This window comes from Aplidium turbinatum, chromosome 6, assembly GCF_918807975.1.
Source record: "Aplidium turbinatum chromosome 6, kaAplTurb1.1, whole genome shotgun sequence".
Classification (NCBI taxonomy): domain Eukaryota; kingdom Metazoa; phylum Chordata; class Ascidiacea; order Aplousobranchia; family Polyclinidae; genus Aplidium; species Aplidium turbinatum.
This window is the reverse complement of record NC_137477.1, coordinates 16,179,793-16,203,450: the sequence shown is the minus strand read 5'-3', so window position 1 is coordinate 16,203,450 and position 23,658 is coordinate 16,179,793. Positions and strand designations below refer to the sequence as shown.

General features: G+C 38.6%; 1 long non-coding RNA gene across 1 annotated transcript; it reads left to right on the top strand.

The window, feature by feature from the left end:
* Positions 1 to 16,284: 16,284 nt before the first annotated feature.
* Positions 16,285 to 23,309, top strand: LOC145772800 (uncharacterized). Its single transcript, XR_014289327.1, has 2 exons — positions 16,285 to 16,448; positions 22,601 to 23,309. It is a non-coding gene; the product is annotated as an uncharacterized LOC145772800 (long non-coding RNA).
* Positions 23,310 to 23,658: the final 349 nt, after the last annotated feature.

The window sequence follows — 23,658 nt, the reverse complement described above, 5'->3', positions numbered from 1 at the left end:
AATTTTGAAACTGTGGGATAAACTTGGTACATGGAAGCCTAAAAGTGGATGTTTTCATCTTGAATCTTTGAGGTATTTGTTTTTGAAGGACGCAAAAGAAATTCAATTTTCTGCTTCTGTCGTTGTTGTCCATAAACTGTTCTGCAACATGGATGAGAAGTTGAGGCAGATCTTTTCCAGCAAATGGGTCAATTATCAAATCATTTTGGCAATTAGGTGTTAGAGATTCTCCATAGTAGTGCAGAAACTTTTTGGCAAGCTGTTCCAGGCAGTAGCGTATTTAGGGGAAAGGATAAAGGGCGATGGCCTCCCCCTAATAATAAGGTAAAAAAAAATAGCCTAATACAAATTTTTCAAAAAAAAGTTGTAGCGCAAGACACAATTGCTTGGATGATTCATCCTAGCGCGGGGGCCGGGGGGTATACTTTTTGTAATGTGATTTGTCAATAATATTCTGAGTTTCCAAATCAACTTCTAGTTTAATCTTGATTACAATAAGTTAAAAATATTTAATTGATGCGCAACCATGTAACAAAATTTTGCAAAATGTTTAGTTGCGTGTTGAAAACGGGGTTTTAGCACATAGAAATTTGTGAAGAATTGTTTACGCTCCACCATGACTCAGAACCTATCGAACAGCCTATGCATAACCTATTGTGCATCAAATCAGACCAGTGGTGCCACGTCTTGTGTTTTAGCACAAGATCTTGTGTTTTTACATTTGATCTGGTGTTCTTGTGCTTTCTGATCGATTTTGGCTAATCTTGTGTTTTTTGATCAAAGTCAAATTAATCGTTGCTGCTATGGTTTGAGTTTGGTAGAGAATTAAGGACAGGAACTAAAAGGTTTTTGTAACTAGGTTTCTAGTACCGTCAATCCCCGTCATTATAATCATCATCATTTTCAGCCTGTGAGAGCCCACTGCAGAGCGTAAGCCTTCCCCTTTTCATGCCAATTTACATGATTATGTGCTAGTTGGTACCAATTGGTTGTATTGCATTGTTTGTCAATGTCGTCCCTCCATCTTACTTTTGGTTTTCCTTTCTTTCTTTTGGTTTCTCGTGGTGTCCATGTTGTTAATTTTTTAGTCCATCTATTGTCCTGATATCTTGCTATATGACCTGCCCAGGACCATTTTAGTTTCTTGATTGTGCTCAATATATCTCGTAATTTCGTTTGATTTCTGATCAATTCGGCAGTCTTTTTGTCTCACCATGTTAAACCCATCATGATTCGTTCATATGCTCTCTGCATAGTTCTTAGTTTAAGTGTTAATTTCTTTGTAAGGTTCCAAGTTTCTGCACCATATGTAGCGGTTGGAAGGATGCATTGATCGTAGACTTGTTTCTTGAGAGAAAAAGGCAGTTTTGACTTAAATATCGAACTTGCTCTTCCGAAGGCTTGCCATCCAAGTGATATTCTTCTTTTGATTTCATCTTCTTTATTGGAGTTGGTTGTAATTTTTTGGCCAAGATATATAATAGTGATCAACTTTTTCGATAGTCGCTCCGTCCAAAAGAATATTGCTGTCGGTGTCTGCCAGTTTGTTAAACATAACTTTCGTTTTGTTAAAGTTCATATGAAGGCCAATCTTTTTGCTTTCTGTATTGAGTTCACTTAGCATTATTTGTAGTTGTTTAGGTTGCTCAGACTAGTACCGTACTTAGGCATATTGACCAATTTTACTCATTGAGTTATCAAGCCTGATAAGATTAGCTAAAAACTTGATTTGAAGAGAGTACGGTATGTGCTCGTCGTCAGACTCAAAGGTTGTGTTATTGCTCGATACTAGATAACAAGAGCAGCAAAAAGAGTACCGTAGATCAGCATCAAATAATGACAATCATTCACCAAGTCCCAAAACAAAAAAGTGGTATAAACAGTCTTCCAATCGTCAATGGTTGAATGATCTCTGATTTTAAAAGTTCGATACAAGAAGACAAAACTGATCGATATGTAGCCTTTTGTGAGATTTGTGATATTAATTTAAAGACAATGAATCGAAAAAGAACAGTGATTAGTAAGCATGTAGGCCTATCTTCTCTAAACTGTTGATTTCAGAGTCATATTATTCTTCAATTGGCACAAAATGGGTTGCAAAGGTTTAATTTTGCAACCTTGTGCTTTTGTATCCAAATCTTGTGCTTGTTTTTCTTAAATCTTGTGCTTTTTCCAAATTTGCTGTGGCAGCATTGAATCAGACTATGCAAAACATTGCTGCTGCAAACAGGGCCGTTGACAGGATTTCTAATAGGCCCATTACCAATTTATTTGCGGCCCCTTTCATCGACAATGTTATGAATATAAAGATTGTGCACAAACTTTTATTGATGTCGTTTAAGTATGGTCATTTAACAAATCTTGGGCAATCTTAAAATTTCTTGAACCGCAAAACTTACTATCTCTATTTCTCGCGGTTGCTTTTTTGAACTTTTATTTGTCACATGGCGCTAGAGCATTACTTCTCGATTCCATTGATGTTTCACTGGTCATTCTAGGCTCACCAGAAGATAATTTACAGCACTGCAGACAATCAGAAAGTTTTCAATTTGATTTGGAAAAGGTGTTTGGGCCTAGGACAAACATTTGCTGATTGCTGCAATCTGAAAAGGGTTTTAGTCTAATTTTTAGTGCAGAAATAGGGATAACAATCTTCTTACCTGTGCCATTTCAGTTTTTGAGTTTGAACAAATAGTAGCCTGTTTATTTTGAAATTCGTGTTTCGAATAATATTCGTGGTTTAGGGAAATCACTATACTGGACTTCATTCTTATTTTACTGTTTGGTGACTGAAGTGGCTATTTTACTACCAGAAAGCTTAAGTGGGCCGGTACCCAGAAGGGGGCCCGGTACTTTACCATCTGACGGCTGAAATGGCTGTTTTAACCCCTGATGGCAATTCCTTTAGATCTAATTATATTAGGATCATGATAATGTTTGAAGTCGAAGGGAATTTTTTAAATCCGGGCCCCATAAATATTCCGGCCCGGGTCCAAAAGTACCACCTAGACCCCCCCTGTCAACGCCCTTGGCTGCACACGTGACATAACTTTTCCAGAGTATGAGTTTTTTTTGTGATAAGCAGAAACTTTTGCGGCGTGATTAGTTACCGTAAAAAAACCATTGCCTTGCATAGATAAATTTAGAGAATTCAAAGAATCCAATATATCGGCAAGGTAAGCAACTTTTGCGTTGAAGTCTTCTTGCAAAAACGTCTCCGCTAATCAGTAATCCCACACAGTTCTGTTGCCTCAGGAAGATAGCAATTTCTTCCCACAAATCACAAACTCGCTTCAGGACACGACCTCGTGACAACCATCGCACTTCCGTGTGCAGCAGCATTTGCAGCAATGTTTGATAATCACAATCCATGTGAGTGCAAAAAGACGAAAACAAACGCCGATTTAGTGGCCTTGCTTTGATGAAGTTTACACACTTTACAACATCATTCAACACTTCGTGCAGCTCTTGAGACAGTTTTTTTACAGCAAGGGCCTCTCTGTGGAGAAAGCAATGAGTCCATAAAGCACTCGTGGCTTTAATTGTCTTTGATGCGTTTTACCACACTAGACTCTATGCCAGTACAACCTGCTGCACCATAGGTGCCAATACCAGCACATTTATCCCAAGAAATGGAATACTCCGTAAAAAAATCATCCCAAGGTTTACATTTAATAATAATAATAATTATAACAAAAATAAAAACAAAAACTGTTGAAAATTTTTGCACTACGAACATGCTACAAAGCTTTCCGATGTCTTGACAAGAAACGCTTCATGACTTGTGTTTATATATTCCAGTTTTGTGATCGATCTTTTCACGTTTTAAATTTTTTTATTGTTATTTTTTTTCGCCCTAGATACAATGGGCCTATGCCTGAAAAACAAGCGACCCAAAAAATAATCAGGCCACCCAACTTTGGGTCGCGACCCATGCGTTGGGAACCACTGCTGTAGAGTGTAGAGGTTTTAGAAAGCAATAAGTTAATAACTATATTTGATGTAATTTGCTCTGCTTGGCATTGAGCATCATTGTAGTATTAATAGTAGGCAATTTATTGTTTAAAATATTGAAATATTTCTATGCTCAACATTAGAAAGCTTGGGAATTGGCAATACATTACGTTTCAAAATCATAACAACACTAATTCCTTGTTTTTTCAAAACAGAGTTCAATACAAAGACGTAAAATTTTCTGTAAGACATCTTTCAATAGATTTTAAAAATGTTGTTGTTGTGAATAGTCTTGTTTTAATCTTAAGGCCATATTTTTATTCAGGTACTGCAATTAAACACCCTCAGTAGCCTAAATGCTATAGATAACCCAACTTCATTTTTAACAAGAATAAGAAAGGAAGACCCCCCTAACAGACCCCCGCTACTGGGTGTCGCCTTTGTCAAACACGCCGCCCGACGGTCATCAAAACCCCCTTTTTCAAGATTCCTGGCTACGCTACTGGCTTTGTGTATGCAATGTTCAGTTGAGATTTTTCTGTTTTATGTTTTAGCTTGTGTTTCTTGTAACAAAATTTACTTATCGAAGTTGTGACAACAATAATATTTAATGGCAGCATGAAATTTGCAGCTCAGAAAGTTTTCTTGACTTAAGCTATTTTCTTTGTGATGTCATAATAGAAGTCAAGTGGATAAAAGATAATTTTGACAGTTTTACAACAGTGCTTCTATCCAGTACTGCAGCCTACTAACCAAACATTTACTTTTATTTTACAATGTTTCCGTCTAGCAGTTTTCAACAGGGGCATGTCTATTCTTGCATTGTTCCACTGCGTACAGCTACTGATGTTGTAATGTGGGTTGAAAAATAATCTGAAATCATTTTAGCTTTTCCAGGAACCATAGGCAGTTTTACGACGGTTTTCATTGTCTACCGCAGTGGTATTCAACCGCTGGGCCACGGTGCTATTTCCAGTAGATCAGAAAGTTTGACAGAATGAAAGCAACTTGAAACTTGATTAGAACACAACCACATAACAATTTTAGCCCTTTTCTAAACTAAACTGCTCTATTAGGCCCTATTGGAGTTGGGTTGGCGCAGCAGATAAGGAGTTGGGTTGGCGCAGCGGATAAGGCGTTGGCTTTCCAATCATGCAATCTTGGTTCAACTCCCGGCTTTAGATGATTGTTGAAAAACACCGCTCGCATCTACCCAGAGTGCACTAAATTGGGTGGGCATAGTTGCAGAAGGAAAGGCGGCCGAGAGAAAGGAACTGGCCACCGTACTCTCGTTAGCGCCGACGGCTTAATACAGTGAAAATTTTATTTTCTCAAATCTCATCTCCCAATGCTTGGAGCAAGTATGGGACTCACCCTTTTTTACTATGCTGATTATAAAGTTTTAGTGAAAAGGATTCAATATCCAAAATCGAGATATGTAGGCTAACACGATAATTTGGAACTGGACTTTGTCATATTGGCCTATTTACTTTGAACATTCAATTTTCAGGCAGTGTATCCTTTGCATCCGTAATTGGGCTTCTCTCTTACAACGGCTTGACTGGGCGTGTAGTTGTTCTCTGATACGTTAAATTGGCTACCCCATTTGTTTGCATATTAGTTGAAGGTGTGAGTAATAAAATGCTTCTGGTGTCTCTGAAGCCTCTAATCTGGCTTCTCGATGTTAGAGCATTGCAATTTGCAAAAATAAATTTTATTAGGATCTATGTTTAAGGATGCAGCCAAACGAACAAAATCAGTAAATAATTTTGAGCCACTTTACCCCTTCCTGTTCCTAATGTTTGTCAATCCGCTTTACTAATGTATCGAAGTTGATCTAATTACCTTTATAATTTGCATAAAAATTGTCATTGTTACTGCTCGCAGACTAATTTTGCAGACTAATTTGTTTCTTGGCAACCACATAACAATTTAAGTTCTGTTGCCAGGTGAGGTTCTAGTGAAATTTAGAGGTATTTGGTGTCAAGTTTTTGACCTTGGAGCCAGACAAACTTTTGGTGAAATCTGGCGAAATTTTCCCCCTAGTTTAAAATTAATAATTTCTAAACAAAAAGCATTTTTCAAGTCGTTTTATCCAGAAATTTTATCCGGTCTACAACACGTTTGAATTGTTTAGCGAGAGGTTTCAGCATGTTTGATAGCAGTGCATTCAAGTTCAGGATAACGATTTTGGTTTGGACAGAAATAATAGACTGTGTTCGTTATTACACGTTTTCATCTGCATTTTAATGGAGGCTAAAATTATAAACAGCTGATAGGCTACACTGACGTTTTTGAAGAAATCTTGTGGCGTAATAGGCTGTGTAAAGTGAAGTTTATGAACATCCTTAAATCCATCAAATAGTTGGGCTACTTGCCGGTATGTCACAGTGATGGATATGTAGGCTATCCTGTTGTCAATCTTTCAAAATTTTTCTTTGGGGTGTTATGGAATAGTAGCCAAATAAATTTGTATTCATATCCTTGAATACATAACCCAAGGAGTACAGGTGTTCACTGCTAAATATGATTGTGCACGTATGCAGTTACAATGTATGTGCAGGGAGAGAATTTGCTCCCCCCGTAATATTTTAAATAAGAATTTTACACTGTAATGCAGCATCATTTGACAAAGTTAGCCTATATTATTGATTTAGGCTGAAAAGCTTTCCAGACCCCTGTGGGTGTTCCGTCTTTGGCAACTCGGTGCCGGGCTCATGGCTCACTTCTGTATTTAGGTAGAAACTCACGTGTGCAAAAATACGGTACTTATTTGCCCCCCCCTAAAATTTTGTGGCTAAGCCCCTGTATATGTTTAGGCTATAGCTAATCTGGGGCGAAACATGAATTTCATGTATTCATTTCACAACTTTTTACCGTACTGGTCTTGTGCTTAAAAACTATTTATATTTTTGGCAAAACTGCTTTGCGTAGGGTGTTTTAAATATGTGCACTGGTAAAGTCATAGACACCTTAAATAGAAGGACTCGTAATTTGCAATCTCGGGTTTTTAAACTTGGGTCCCAAATCTTAAGACTAGTATGCGTAATTTGCGCAAATTGCGCATACATGACTATGACTTACGGTGAACTACTATGGCTAACTGTTGCTAAATCTATTGAAAATATCCACAACAATTGCAGTTAACGAGCAAGCAATGTTTGCCAATGAGTTGCAGCACAAATAAATGGTTTGTGATGAAACAGTTAAATTAAGAAGTTGGTCAGCAGCGTAACGAAGTTTGAAACCGTCGAAAGCATGACAAAGAAATGTGAATTGCAACTAATTGCAACGCTTTTCACAAATTGCAACTGAACAAAATAAAGAACTCTCTTTCATGAACGAGGCGAAAATGCATGTTGCACGCTGGCGTGATATTGAAGCACTCTACAATGAAGATAGTAAAACAGCATCCGTTGTGTAGCCTATGTGACAAAGGTCACATACACAGCTGTGTAGGCCTACCCCAAGCCTTTGCGGAAAAAAAGTGTTTCTTTTGTTTGACAGATTTTCCATAAAAAGACTGTGGCTTCCCTTTCCACTTTGAAAAAGCTACTCGATTTTGTAGTGATGAAACTATCATTTTTGTGAAGCCCATCACTGACTGGTTCCACATGATAAATGTCAAGGATAGTTATTCTGCTATGAACATGCAGGATGAGTGTCGTCAACCGTGGATAACTAGTTTCAAGGACTAAACTAGTTTCATGAAGCTTTGTAAAAATTTTGACGTGGTGTCCCCTTGAGCCTGGACTGGTGGTCATGATCGAATGAAAAGACACGAAAGCCAGACAACGTAGTGGCGGTAATTTCTATATTAATAGTGTAGACATCAAGGCAACTGCTGAAACCAAGAACCTTCTTGTTCTTTTGAATGATTCTACCCCACAATTATTTTCAAGATAAAGTGATTAAGCATGACGATCGACGGCCAAAACTGGTGTGTCAGCCGTGAGACTTAATTTGTCCGCCGAGATAGCTGCTCAGACCGGACACGTTTGTCCGCCGTCAACAAAAACGAATTTCGAGGCCTGTAGGCTACTTCGAATTATATGCTGGTCACTTTGAACTTTAGCTCTTAATACGCGTAGATACTAAACTGAATAAACAGCAAACCGCACCTCGTCATTGACACTCCCAAGAAAAAACAAAGCAGAAGAAATCAAGAAAAACGTTTTTCAATCATTGTTACTATGCTTCAACGGCACCATGCTGGCGTTTATCAGCTACCGTACTTCTGTTTCTTTTGTTACCGTATCTTAGGAGCAGCGCTATTGTTGCAACAAGTACGGGTAGATCCAGGGGCTCTATCCATTTTTAGAATTCGGGGGGGTGATTTTTGGACAGTGGGCTAAAATCGTCATAGTCATTTCAACTTCTGGGGGGCTGCGCCCCCCAGACCCCCCATTGCAGCATCAGCTTCTTTCTGATCGAAGCATAGGGTTTCCAAGTCGTTTCACAAAGTATGTTTCGGAAAGGGCATTTTTGGGTAAGCAAACTGGTAGTCACTTAACAAGAAATATTTCTGGCACTGCAAATGAAAACTCGAACCAATCATAAACTACGTTTTCCGTGACGTGAAAAAGGGCGAAAAGAAGATGATACAAAGCAAATCAAGTGCTGGATTTTCTATCAGCTGTTTGTTTGTTTGTTTGTTTATTTGTTTTTCATATTTTTACCCTGCATTGCGAGAAAGCGGACTTGAACGCTATGCATCGGTGTACGCCTTCTGACGTACACCTGACCCACGGTGCAGCCGACGACAATGTCTGTTTCCGGTTGTCTACTCTACTTATGGCTTAAATTTGGTACTACCCATTACTCGAAATCGATCACTGAGTAGAGGCAATTATACTCATAGTAAAGTTTCTTCCCCAGAGAAACAACAGCAAGTGCGGGGGGGTGGAGTCGAACATGCAGGCTCTCGACTGCGAGCCCAACGCGCTAACCACTCGACCACTGCTGCCGACTAAGTTGGCAGCTGGTTGGCTGCTTAGGGGTTAGGGTTAGAAAGTAGTCATTTCATTGACGTGGGTTCGATTCTCACAACTGCTATTGCTCTTTTTTCTTCTGTAATTACCAAATAAAGTTCAAAACAAAGATTAACTCTCTGGCTAAGTGCGATAAAGGTCACAATTGGACGGTAGCCTCTTATAACATGTTCTGATTGGTTGGCGGTGTCATTCTAGTCATTTGCAGTGGCCGAATTTTTTCTTGTTAAAGTGGCTACCAAGCAAACTAAGAACACAGTGTAAACGCCTGGCTCGTAGTTCAGGGTTGCCAAACCAAAAAATCATATTGAAATGAAATATATATTCATATTAATAAAAAATTCAAAATGTGCTAACAGCGAAAATATATTTTTCAAAATTTGATCAATAAAATATCACAAAACCTTTTCAAAGCCAAATGAGTGGGGGGGTGATTTTGCATTGATCACCCCCCCACTCCAATTAGTGGGGGGGTGATCACCCCCCTCACCCCCCCCTTGGATAGAGCCCATGGGTAGATCTTTTAATTGAGGTCGATCTGCAATGAAGGTCAAACTAACGCAAATCTGAACTTAGAAACATTTGATTTAGGATTTTTTTTAAATAATTTGCGGGAGGGCAGCCACCCCGAGCTAATTTCACGGGGGGGGGGGCACTGCCCCCCCGCTCCCCTGGAGTCGGCGCCTATGCCGCCAGTTGAGTAGCTCTGACCTAGGCTAGATGGAGTCATAACCAGGGGTTCCGGAACGATTTTTATATAGCGATAATGCTGGGCAGTTCGTTAATTGTTTTTCCCCTATTTGTCATATAAATCGAAATGTGAGACAAACGAAGATAAATGAATGAAATAGCTTGAACAAGAAGAAACAAAAGATAAATTTCATATTCATAGCGTCACAGTCTGCTGCAAAGTATGTGTCCACGGGATAATTTGTATAATGTATATAGATATCAAACCAATTTGAAGTACATTTTACGCGCGTCGGTTGCTCAAATGAACTCATTTGCAACAGCTTCTTAGTCTATGGTGCCCATCACGTAGGCTATTTGTGAATAGTTGCAAACATGCGGTTTGTTTAGAGTTTAGACTGTTGTCTGTCATTGTGGTACGAAGCCACGTTGTTACTCGCCTCATGGAGCTAAACTGTGTTCAGCATTCACCTTTCCTAATTTGACGCTATACCATAACGGCTGACTTACACTTTTTCTTCTGAAAATTCTTAACTTCCAGGTTCTCACACTCTTTGCCATGCTAAGACATAGGCTACCCTTCCTTAACTTTCCTACAATTCTGTATAACTCAGATCTTTTTCCCAACTAAAACCAAGATCACAAGCAACATTTTATTTTCTGATAAGTCTGCCCTCAACAATATCCCGGCCATCCGGCCCTACCTTTGGTCTTCTGCGATGCAAAACGTTTGTTAGTGGTGACTCGAATCATTGGCGTTTGATTTTCACAGCTGGTGGTAACATCAAACATAGTTGTGACAAAACCGTCTTTGAAGAAGCATAGGAGTGGTAGAATTTCAATAAGTTATGTTGGTGCCTACACAATAGCTCATTATCGAGTAATGATACAAAAATTACATACCTCATACTAGTATACAAAGAACAATGGCACGGAAGGGCATCATGCTACGTTATAATGATGTAAACTTCTGTGACACAGAATTTTGTGTGTGAATATTATTTTGAGGCAAAAATTAAAGATTATGTCTTAATTCCAAGGCTAAAAGCAAATAGCAGAACTTGTTGTATTGCAAAATGTGCGGTATCTTACATGACCTTAAAAGCGCACCATTGCCCCCCATGCCACCCCATTCAGAGCGCGCCCCCACTTCCGGCGCCCCTGGTGATATCCTACTCATATTCTTTCACCGACTTGTCAATGAAGACTCCTAGAGATCCTTCCGTCTCTGCTTCCACTGACATAGTACAGTATTTTTTCAAGCCGACTTGTAGGGGTCACAGGAATAAATCCCTACAGAAAAGTTGCCATTTCCACATCGTTTGAAAGTCTGTTGAAGTCAATTTTACAATTGTGCTTACTTTCCAGCAAGGCTGGGGAGTCGCAGTCTGAGAGATTTTGGCCTGTCCGGAAACGGAATAGTTAAAAAAAAGGCCTACTCTGACTTGATAAAAGATAAAAAAAAAAAATTCGCAATCTTTTTCAAAGTATTTTTTTGTTGTTCTCCGCATTGGGCTCTAAAACTTCACCAAAAAATATAAAGTTTGTTTTTATCAGGTTTTATAAAAAATGCCGTTTCAATTTCGATCACAACGTAAAGTGAAATTAAATTTAAAAAAATGAAAAGGACAAAAATCTGGCAACAGTGAATTCGGAGTGGGCCATTTATCAACCTAGGCGTGGGAGTCGTACATTTTTTGCCCCGCTCCGCAGTGCTGTTTACTACTCAGCAAACCAATTTGTAACTCGAAAGGAGTCTACGTCACCAAAAACTCATTTTGTCAGACAAAGCGCAGGAACTGCTCCTGAAAAGTGGAAGCCTGTTCGGATAGGTGACACAATTATGTACTTAAACATTGAAATAATGTGTTTTCAAGAATACAGCTACAACAGACCAGCAGTTCGCAAGGGCATACGATCAATGATGCCATTACGAAACAAGCCTGTTGAAAAAAGTTTTTTTTTTACGTTGTACATTGATCCCGGAAACGTTGTTCAATGTAAAAGAGTCAATTATGTAATCAAGTCAAAACAGTTTGTGTCAGCCCTTCTGAACGTTTCCTTTGCAAGTGCCACTTTGGTCGCAGTCAACGCTCAACTGCTTAGTAAGCACAAGTTGCCTTTTTGAATGCCTTCAATGTCGCGAAAAACATGGTAGCTCTCCAATTAGCAAAAGCAGCCTGGTTTACATGCATTTAACGCCTGCATCAATGTAAACAAGACGTTGTTGTTGTTTTTATTTCATCAGTGTAAAAAGATGAATTTTTGTTTGCTAGGTTAACAGATAAACAATTGATTGAGTTTTGCTTTTACCAGCATGATCATTGCTTACTTCACAATGTAGATCAGAGGTGACGAACCTGCGGCCCGCGGGCCGCATGCGGCCCGTCAAAGAATTTTGTGCGGCCCGCAAAACAATTTAACAATCGCTCATGCATAAAAGACAAAAGACATCTCAAAGCTGTTTTATGCCTTCACTGGTACACCTTTCCTTTGCTATTTTCTTTTTCTAATATTTTCTCTATTTCTAAGTCGTTACAGGTCGAGGCTGACAGATGAAAATCTTAGTAAGCCTATGCAGTTGAGTTGCCACATCGTCTGTCTGGCCTAATATTGAACGCTTTGTCAAGCAAAAAACTTTTCAAAAAATCGCACTAACCAAAAAAATTCAATGCTTCAATGTTATTTTTTTTACTATTTTATGCTTCAATGATGCATTACATAGCTTCAGCTGTATGATTCGCATGGGCTTTTGTTTGTTGTTTGAAAAAGAAATTTCATTAACTGATTTGTTGTTTCGGAGCATAATGGTCGAAACATTTAGTCAACTTGAGCAAAAAGGATAGAGCCAAAAAAAGAAGAAATCATACCCATATGAAAGCAAACGCTTCGAAAATCAAACTGTCTTCATTATCAGTGCAAGTAGGCCTACTGTTGCTCCATCCTTTTTGCTCAAGTTGGTTTGTTTTTATTTTTTACTGCTGTATGTTTCGATTCTGTGTAAGATAATTTCAACTGTGTGGATTTTATTACTTTCATCTGCTGTTGGTTACTTTTCATGAATAATATCTTGAGTCGCTTCTAAAAGGTTTCATAGTAGGTAAAAGGTAAAGGTTAGTGCCATACTTGAATTCAAGCATCGGGGGATGAGAAGATAAGGTTCTCATTATTCTAAGCCTTCGGCACTAACGAGAGTAGGGTGGCTAGTTTCTTTTTCTCGGCCGCCTTTACTTCAGCAACTACGCCCACCCAATTTATTACACCCAGAGGTGAGCGGTGTTTGTCAACTACCAGCATAAGCCGGGAGTCGAACCAGGATTGCATAATTTCATAGTAGGTTACGATTAAAAAGTTGTGTGGCCCGATAACTCATGTGTAATTGACAAAGTGGCCCGCGACCGCAAAAAGGTTCGTCACCCCTGATTTGTAGATAGACATATTTTAGCCTGATGCTGTTCGCTGTGGTAATAGCGATATGCACTAGCTTTCGGAACACAGTTCCCTAGTCATGTGCTATGACGAATGGTGTCAAGTCAGTGAGTCGTTGTTTAATGCGGCTTTTTGTATGACTTGAGGCTGCTGGCTGTTAAGTTTCTGTGTTGTTAGGCGTTAATGCTGTGAAATTTGTTAAATCAGTTGATTAATAGATTAGGTGGTCACGTAGTTCTTCCCTTTCGGCACGGTTGTTGGTTTTTGGATTTTATCTGCTTTTGAAAATGGCCTCTTTGAAGCATAATTGTACCGCGTCGTTTTCTGTCTATCTAACAGATAGCCTACACACTCGGCTCCACGAAAGAAGAAATAGCAAGATCAAGTACCGATGGGTCAGCTCTGACTGTAGCTGAACTACTCGCTTGTACTATGCTCTCCATTCATATCCATATAGGAGATGGGGGAGGGAGCGGTCTTTCTCCAGCTACTAAAAATTATAGCAAATTTAGGCAAAAACGTCCAGTTGTTTGGGCAAATTGTAACAAATCATGAATTGTTGCGTTTTTAAAAAAGTCTTTGCAAAGAAAAAATTCGGACAAATTGTGATAGCATCCCCAAAACGTTTTATTCTCCTACGGCTATGTCGCCATGCCATTTCAATTTCATTCAAACTCCCTGTTAATATGGACGACAGTAAGAGTGTTGAAGTTGATATTTTGCTGCATATTGTAGAAGTGAAGTTTTTTTTCTTTAATTATTAGACCCTTTTTGTCACAACACATGACCAATCAACTGATGACTATTTGATTGTGATCCACTTTAATCTTTGTTAGAAAGCGGGGTTTTATATTGATAACCTTGCGGTCGAATCAGAGTGATGCTGGTACGAACCAGACGAACGGTAGATACAACTCATTGCTGCTTTGTTTTTTCAAAGAAACAAAAAATCGTCTTACTGAGGTGTCCAGCTGCCACTATAGTTGGGGCGTGGACGTACGGAAATCCTGCCCTGGATCACTTTATTTGTGATCACTGCATGAATCCATGGTCATATCCAATTATACATCTCACTAATACCCCGCTTAATGATGCATTGGATATTGTGGGCGGATGCCTGTGTCCTACTCCAATGGACTCCTCACTAACTTTGCAGACATCTAACCAGGAGAGCTTCACCAAAGGGAAGCTATTAGGCCTATAGGAGGCTCGTATGGTATTGGATTCAAAAGATTAGCTTCATGCCAAAATCTGGGTGCCACCTTAGGAAACTTCCTCGTGGCTACAGTCAATGCAGTATTTTTCGCCAATTTTGCTTGAACGCACAACTATCCAACAGTCACGAAACTGCAGCAGAGTGGAAAACAAAGTGATTAATCACCGGTCATAATTCCATTGGTGCATGCACAAATAGTTTTTTGGTTTTGGCTTTTGCGTTAGCCTGTGAACGCGGCTGGAAGGAACAAACTGCTCTCGGGTTATCCTTGAGTGCCCCCGCCCCGTTGAGGCACCAAATGGATGCATGGTCTAGTGCAGGGTTACTCAACTAATCTCAACAACGGTCCAGTTTGACAAGTTGAATATTTTTAGCGGTCTGGGGAATGAGTTATTTCACACGCAACCACGAAAGTTAAACTATCTGTACCAAACCACTTTTTTTAGGTAAAATGTAACTCGATTGGATTTCTGAAAAAGTGTTGGGGAGTCTTTGAGTCGAAGTCTTCCAGCAACTAGGATAATCGCAGTAAAAATTACTTCCTCCCAGTAGAAATCTGTTTAAAGAAGCCCTGAAACGTGCAATGTTATTCTTCCAAAAGTTCAAAGTCCACCATTAACACCCAGAAGGTCCGGATCCGGACCACGGTCCGCCAGTTGGGTAGCCCTGATCTACCCTGATCTAGTGACAGCCGCACTAACAGAAGAGACAGTCGTTTTCGCGTGGTTTCTAATGTCGAAACCGAAAAATGTACGGCAGCAGTGGCCGAGTGGTTAGCGCGTTGGGCTCACAGTCGAGAGCCTGCGTGTTCGACTCCAGCCACCCGCACTTGCTGTTGTTTCTCTGGGCAAGAAACTTTACGATAATTGCCTCTACCCAGTGATTGATTTCGAGTAATGGGTGGTTCCAAATTTAAGTCATAAGCAGAGTAGACAACCGGAAACAGACATTGTCGTCGGCTGCAGCGTGGGTCAGGTGTACGTCGGAAGGCGTACACCGATGCATAGCGCTCAAGTCCGCTTTCCCGCAATGCAGGATAAAGATAAACAAACAAACAAAACCTCGTAAACGAATTGTCGAAAAACGAACCTCGATGACACTTTCAGCAGATTTCACGGAAACCGCTTTATTCAAAGCGTGAAAGTTCCACTGCCGACAAGTACAGTAGTCTCACCATTTTCCAGGTGAGGACATCACATCCAGCAAATTCGATGCGATTAAGCACCTCGTCCAACAACAATAGCACTCAACAAAGAATTTTGACTCAATATTTTCATATCCCTTTAGAAGTATTTCAGCGCACAGGAAACTAGACAGTGATGAGTAACTGAAACTGGCTGTTTACTGTGACGTTGGCAGAAACACACGTTCAGCTACAGACGTGCGCACTTCCTTTTTGATTCATTTCGTTACAATAACAGTAGGCTACCTTTACGTTTTTCATATTCGAAAGCTTGCCAGAAAAATAATTTAACCGATTGTATCGTAATGTATTTTTATCTTCAGGAAAGGTGGAATTAAAATTATGTTCAAATACATCTGCTTTTAGTTTGGCATTAGGGGCCCTCCATAAAAGACGTCTTCATAAAACTGCAAAAAAATGACCCCCCTCCTCCCATGCCTGCAAAATGTCTGCACTGGGTCAATGAAAAGTCTGAAATTTGCAAATCTCCCTGAATGCGAACATCTTTTATGGACAGACCATCAACAAAATAAAAACTGTAGTGTAGGCTATTTAAACGGTCTTGTGTTTACAACCGTGCTTAATTTTAGCCATAAGATTGTGATGGCTGTGCAGGGTGCATGTTACCTCAAGTTTGATCACTGAAGAGTTTCAATGATGATTTTGGTACGTGAAGGGAGTAATCAACTTGATTTCGCAAACATTGCATTCTATTAGATTACTTTTTTGTGACGTAAATTTATCACGTGCTGCGCTGACGTCATTGATAAATGAAAAAGGCACCTGGTTTGGGCGTGGAAGCAACAAATACAGCCTCTATTGACCACATTTTATTGACGACAGGCACAGGAAAAGAGGAAGTTGATTTCGCCAAGTTGAATAGCTTGTAGATTTAAAATTTTCAAAAGATTGTAACTGAGTTCTATAAAGAAGATGGAAAGATTTTGCTCGAAGATTTTCCTACTTTTGGGCTTTTTGCTGCTTGGTGAGTTGCTTTTATTCAAAGAAATGGTTTTCATTGTGTCAACTTCGATGGATGAACAAACGTAGGCTTTGAAAGAGTAAGATAAATATCATTTAATTTGTGATTTTTTTGTGTTAAGTTTTGAAAAGAACATCTACACTGAAAAAGTGGAATTGTCTTGTAAGAAACCTACTGACAATCCACCAATCGTTAAGCGCCAGTGTGTTAATACTGGGCTACGAATATGTTTTTTGTTAAAAAGATTTGCCACAAACAATTACGAAAAAGCGTATATTTTTAAAGATGAAACAGGCTGTACCACAGGTTTTGAAAAGTACTAACTCTATTTGATGTATTTTTTAATCTGTACGGTATGTCATAAAAATATGTTTTTAAAATTTTATGCTTTTGTTATGTCACAATCGTATTCCAGAAAGATGTTCATTCTTCTCATAAGCAAAAATTGTTCTTTTTACATCGATTCAGCGGTGTCATAAGTAAAAACGATGTAAAAAGAATGACTTTTGATGGCTGAGAATTCTGTAAATAATTTGAAAATTTTGTACAGCAGAGACCAAATAGTTACAGCAGAGACCAATAGACAACCAAATAGTTACTCTGGTGTGAAAAACTTGTGGCAGTTACATTAGGCTACGTAGTCCAGTTAAGTTTTTTCTCCGTATGGAAACTACGGTATCCAGTCTTCGATTGCGTCACCTGCTGAAAAAATGAATTGGTACCTGAACAGGTTTCCATAGCGACACTTGACGCGTTCACATTAGCACCGAGTGCAAGGGGATGGCAATAGTGCGAATGGCAATTGTTGAATTTTTGTGAGGCAAAATTAAGAGAAGTTGTGTCGTCCTATGATTTCCTTGAAATCAAAGACTGTTTCCTCATTAGGAATCCGTCCTTTATCTTCGCGTTTGTATGTCTAAATTCTATGAAATCTGAGACAATACTCAGTACCTCTTCAGACTTGATCCTCCATCTCTCATCGACTTTCTTGAACGAAACATTTTCCTCGATTTTCTGTAACCTAGGTAGCTAGGTTATCATTACATTTCCGTAAATACTTATTTGTGCTTAAAATTATTGTGCTTCTGCCTTTACGCGTTACAATCCGTTGCACACCAAAAAGCTAACCAAGTGCCAACTAACAATCAAAAACAATGAGGGGTTTCAGATTCTGTTGTGGCTTATAGAAATTGTTACCCCGATCTTCATAGCTTGGTCGATGCGTGATCTGATTCTGTTTTTTTAGTAAAAGGAAATAATGATTTGACGAAAAATAGCAATCGATTTATTTTAAATTGATGGTTTTACATGTGACACTTGACCAATCGAAAAGGCGGATTCGGTCACGTGTTTCAGTTGAAAAGTAATTTATTATTCATGAAACTTATGCTTTCAGAGATTGGCTTTTGTGTGTCTATACAGGAAACTAAATAATAAATCGATACCGATTATGACGAAACAATGACAATACATTAAAACGACTGCCTACTATTCTTGTACCTCTCATAAAACAGTACACAATCTAATCAAACAAGTTACATTACTGTGGCCAAACTGCTGCAGTGCTGCTAAGTTCTAGCTTTGCTCACGTATGTTAGCATTGTTAGGCTACGTAGACTAAGGGTGTTTTTAAAACAAATATTTTTAAGAAACAAAATAGACATAGTAAACTTTGGGTTGAAACTAAATGGAATGCTTTTGTTTCGAATGGCCTTAACATGAACAAAAATAAAAGCAACAATCCAATAAAATATGGAACTTCATGGTTCAAGACAGGGTTGTGTTGAGGAAGGAGCGTAGCTTGTGATTTCTAAACAGTGAAGAGCGATTTGGGAAGGAACTACTTACCAAATATTAACATCAGGATATATTAATACAATGTACAAATAAGACTTGTATTTGTTTAACATGAAGTTAGTTCGCTTGCATATCGACGTCACGTTAACAATAACAACAAAACGACGTTAGTTCAAGTTATTTGTTGATAAGCGAACACTGAACGCAGCAAACCGACAAAAGTTTCTGGCGTTCATCAATCTGTCAGCAAAATTTTCAAACCATTTTTACTTTTTGCCTTTCAACATTGGTCTCAGCGCAGATAAACAGTAGCTCAAGAAGATAATATGTTGGTGTAAGTGCATAAATTTCACACAATGCAACGTCATAATGACGACGATCAGTTTGTAAAGTTAAAACTATTTTAATGTATCACGTTGCTCGGATATTCGTCTTGTTTGAAGATGAGTATGCATGTATAGTACGTTGATAAGATGTCAGTTATACACTGCCATTGCGTTAGTTATTTTAAGGGAGCGTCCCTGTTTAATCAAATCTACAAAAATGGCACTGAGTGAGGTGATTTGTTGTATGGTGAAATGAATGGGATTGCAACTCAGATCTGTAGATAATGAATCAACATAGAAACACTTCATTTTTTCTCTGGTGATTTGAGAAAAGCATTTGAAAATCATATGTTGTTAGGCAATGGATGAATGTCAAAAACACTTCACTGGTTTTCATTCTTTAGGGGTAATGCTAGGTCAAATGCTCGAGTCACATTCAAGGGAAACAATAACAATATTAAATTATTAATAATAATTACTATAACTATCATTATATTTTATGTCGTTTGTGATCACACTTGGTGCATTGAAATCCCAGACACATCAGACATCTAAAAGCAGTCTAAGACTATTCAGTCACCGAGCTACGTGTTGCCAAAATGTTTGAAAACAGCAGCTGATTCGACTGCCCCACAATTTTCGAGACAACCATTGAAAAAGATTTCAAGGCAAACCTCACGTTTTAGTTATCGGATCGTCACAGAGGAGTAACACATCGACACGTTCACATGTATGTAAACACTCAGAAAAAAAATTCAAAGTTGTAAGTTAGCCCAATGTATGATCTTCGCTATTGTTCTCTAATCGCCCCCCATGCAATGCAACATTAATCAGCTTTGTAGGCAAAAATCAGCTTCGAAACCAATTAACTTGTTGTGGGCCAACGATGAAAGAATTTGTATATATATCGTTTTAAGAATTTGAAATAAGTTAGTTGGTAATTTTAAAACGTGGCTCAGTGCGTTGTATTCGCTCACAGGCTTGCTCTAAAATATTAATGCGATATCTCCGCTGTTGCATTATTGATTCGGACCTCTGCCGAAGACTACGACCTTTCCAGACGGAATACGAACTGTCGCTTATTGATCTGGTCGTCTACTTGCCGTTGTGACGTGTTGCACATAAAAAAGGATTGGGGTTCTTATAATATGAAAAACAAGTTGCAGAAACACCTTTTCAGAAACAAGATACAGCATTAAATCCTCAGCTGTTTCTAGTTGCAAGTCCAATTCGCATTCCAAATAGGTGTGACAAGATTTATCTAATTTGCGAAAAGGTTGTGTACAAATTTTAGTCCTTTTGTTGTTTCTGATTGTATGACAAACACCGGTTCTTCTGACGTCTTTCCCCCTAAACTGAAGGTGTGTGCTCTAGCCTCCAGCCTAGAACCAAGAACAGCGTTGACATTCGCTTCGAATACAAGTCATTCTTCACTTTTTAAAGCTAATGCGCAAACTAAACCTTTATTTTCGCCTCCAACAGCAAAGCGTTGCCAGGAAGTTATTGCAATTGGACCGAAAATCTACCAAACTGACGATAGTGCTGTGGGCAACCGTACCGTTGCTATGGCAATTTATTGACACTCCCTGATCACATGACTTTCTCCTAGCAATAAATCTTGAAAGTGTTACGACATAAAATATTAATGCACATATGCAGAGGGAAAAGATTTGGTGAGCATCCAACAAGCATGTGTGAATCACGTAACGAGTTTGACAACAAAGCTCTCTGTAATAAAGGGAGTGGTCAGATAGACGATGAAAGGGAATTCTAAATATATAAGTCGACTTTTAGAAACAAATGTGCTTGGGGAGGTGTAAAGAGTGGTGGGTCAAGAACAGAGACGTAATTAGACAGAAAACTTTAGTGGGGCAAAAGCCACTGTTGGGAAAGCAAGTAGGCTATTATAATGTTTTAAATACAAACTTTGTTTAAAAATATAATTACTGAATTCAGCCAAACGTTTATGAAACATTTGACATGCAATGTCGATGTGCAATGCCATTAAAAGTTGTGATAGTATTAAAAACCTGCTTTTTTCGAAGGAAAGATAAAATATTTGGGGCCGATTGCTCCCCCATGTCCTCGTGGCTACGTCCATGGTCGAGAGTCAACAGAAAGGAACAAGGTCGATTTTAGCTTTACTAAATCAATTAAAAACTCAAAAAGAAGTTTAAATTTTGTAATTTCATTCAAACTTTCAAACTGTTTTTGTAAATGTGTGAAAACTAAGACAGAGACGTAGCCCGGTAGCCACGGAGAAGGGCTTGAGAGAGCAATCCCCCCAGAAAATTTTCTCCAGCCCTCCTCCAAACATGGATTTTTATGCTATGACAAGGTTTTAAATGGATACTAAAGGAAAAACCTGACTTTGCGATTTTCCACGTTCTTTGTGTTTAACTTGCTACCATAAAACGATTTTCAATAAAATTTTGCCCCATTGCGGTCTGACCACCATTGCGCGCGTGCTTTTGTCAGAGCTTTCAAAACCAGGATGGGCCTGAGCAGCGAAGCGTGCGACTGTACAGTCTACGTAACAAAAGACGAGCAATCAGCTGATCACGCAACAGTTGTTACTGCCAGCGATTTAAGTGTAGGCTATGTATGTATGTACAATGTACATCAAAACATCAGACTTCAACATCAAAACATCAGACAGTTTGCTCAAAACCTCAGATCTGATGTTAAAACAGCAGATGTTGTAACGTGGCTTTTGTTATTGCTGTCTTTTGTGACGTATTCTCGAGCTGTGTTTGCACTTTTTGGTCATTTTGAAAAAAATGAAAATAAATGAAACATTGGACTATGGGCCTTGCCAGCGCCATTGAAAACAAATTTTTTTCTGTAATTTTTTTGAAATGTATTCTTGAATGTTCAGTTTACGCATTTTAATGCTTAATTTCCGTTTGAAAATTTTATTTAGTATGCCTTTAATGACATTGTACGTTTCATGTAGACGTTTCGTAAATGTTTGGCTGCATTCAGTAGCTATATTATAAACAAACTCTTATATCAAATATTAAAATGTTTGCCTCCCTTACATGTTCTTTCTAGTTACGTCACTGAGTCAAGGGTGGGACAGGAATTGTTTGGTTCGTTCTCATACACACAATGAACCATGATTGTGGTAAAATGCTCATATGAAGCGGTATTTTTGGAAGCAGTAAAACTGCAGATAACGCCCAATTCTTGGTAAACTTACCGACTTAATTTTTCGACTTTGATTCACTGCGGCGTCATCACTAGAACCGTTTCGGTGTGTAGAATAAGAATCGTAAGAAATCAAAACAATTTGCAGTGAGAATACTGCTGTCCGCTTGCGTGATTTAACCTGTGTTATTGATCAATACGTCATCATATTTTAATGAAAACGTTGTTAGTTTTCTTTTCCATTTTCTCACCACAAAATGTAGGTTGAACGTTGCTTTTACCGTGCTCAATTACACCGCATGCCAGAGAAAATAAATTTCAAGCGTCGTCTTTGTGCTTTATGGTTGTTGTGTGTGTATGACTCGCCTCCAACCCTGGATGAGTAGAAGAAACCTAATGATGGTGACATATATTTTACTCAATTGCGCTTTGAATTGAACTCGTTGTAACTAGCCTCTATCACAACAACTTTGTATGAAGCTTACTGTACCTGGTTTACTGGTCAAATTTTGAGAAGAGTTTGATCAGCATCTTAAAATCTTTAGAAAAACTCTAATTTAAAAGTTTTATAGAAAGAATGCTACTTTTTGATAAATGTTTGAAGAACAAAGTGTTGAAGCATTCCGATTCAAATTTTGAATGACACAAATGATACAACGGTGATACGATAACTTAGATTAATAAAAAAGCACTTTTTTGTGATGCCAGATTAGATGTCGGATTTTTAATCGAACTATTAATCAAAACATCAAATAGAAGAAATTTTTGAAAACGTCGTATGAAACTTGAAATTATCAATTCTGAAATTGACGATTCATTATTGCTCTTATTTCGATCATCTTGGCAACGGAACTAATCACGTTTTTTGCATTGCATTTGCAGTCATTAGTTCAGCAGAAGCACAAGATGATGGCTCTGGAACCGTGGAGACAGCAACTGAAGCAGCAACTGAATCCACCACTCAAGGAGGCAGCGTTGCCACTCCCGCCTGCCTACTTACCCTCATTGTAGCTTTCATCGTCGGAGCGATATTGCGCTAATTCATGGGGTGTGGTAGAACAAACTGTTTTATTACCAACGTTATTAAACTTTTCTTTTTCACGAAAATTATTCAGTTCATTGTAATATTTTCTTTTCTTGCTCCCTAACCTTATTGTGTCCGCCTCAAAGTAGTATTTTAAGAACACGGCATTATCACCTCTCAAAAGTGATGCAAGATAAAGAATTATGCCATCAAGCATGTCTTAAAAAAATTTTTATGAGCTCAAACTAGCTTACATAGAAAAGTTTTAGTGCGAAAGTGGCCATCGTATGTTAGTACGCCTACGTTGTTGCTTTTACTTAAAAAAGATAGAACATTGCGTGATCTCTGCTACCAAAATGACGAGCTGAGCTCTGATCGGAGGAAAGGAGATGCTTTGCCTCTACCCATACCGGTTGAAGTTGTTTTGATGCAAGGTTCACCATGAGGTAGCCTAGTACGTACGCTTGTTGCAGTAGAATTTAGACACGAGCAATGAATATATATTTTTGTTTTTGTGACTTACTTTCTCTGCTCTTTCAGTGTAAAAATAAATATACTTTTACTGTTTATTGATGTCGACTGAAAAAGTAGCATTTATAGCAATTTGCAACACATGTCAATTCCCACACAGAACGAAGCGTCTTGTCGTTGGTTCGTTAAGTTTCAAACAAGTTTTCATATCATTTTTTTTGTTTGCAAATGGTAAGTTAGTAGGCCATAAGTTTGAATAAAGGGGGGGGAGGGACTTAGACCAAAAGTTTTTTTAGTCCCTTCAAAATATAGAGACACGTCACACGTGCATACACACCGAAAATCTTACTTTTAGCACTGAAAAATATCGTTTACTATTTTGAACGTGGGGGTTGAAAATTTTAGAAATTTCAAATTTTTTGCTGTTTATACCCTACCTAAACAG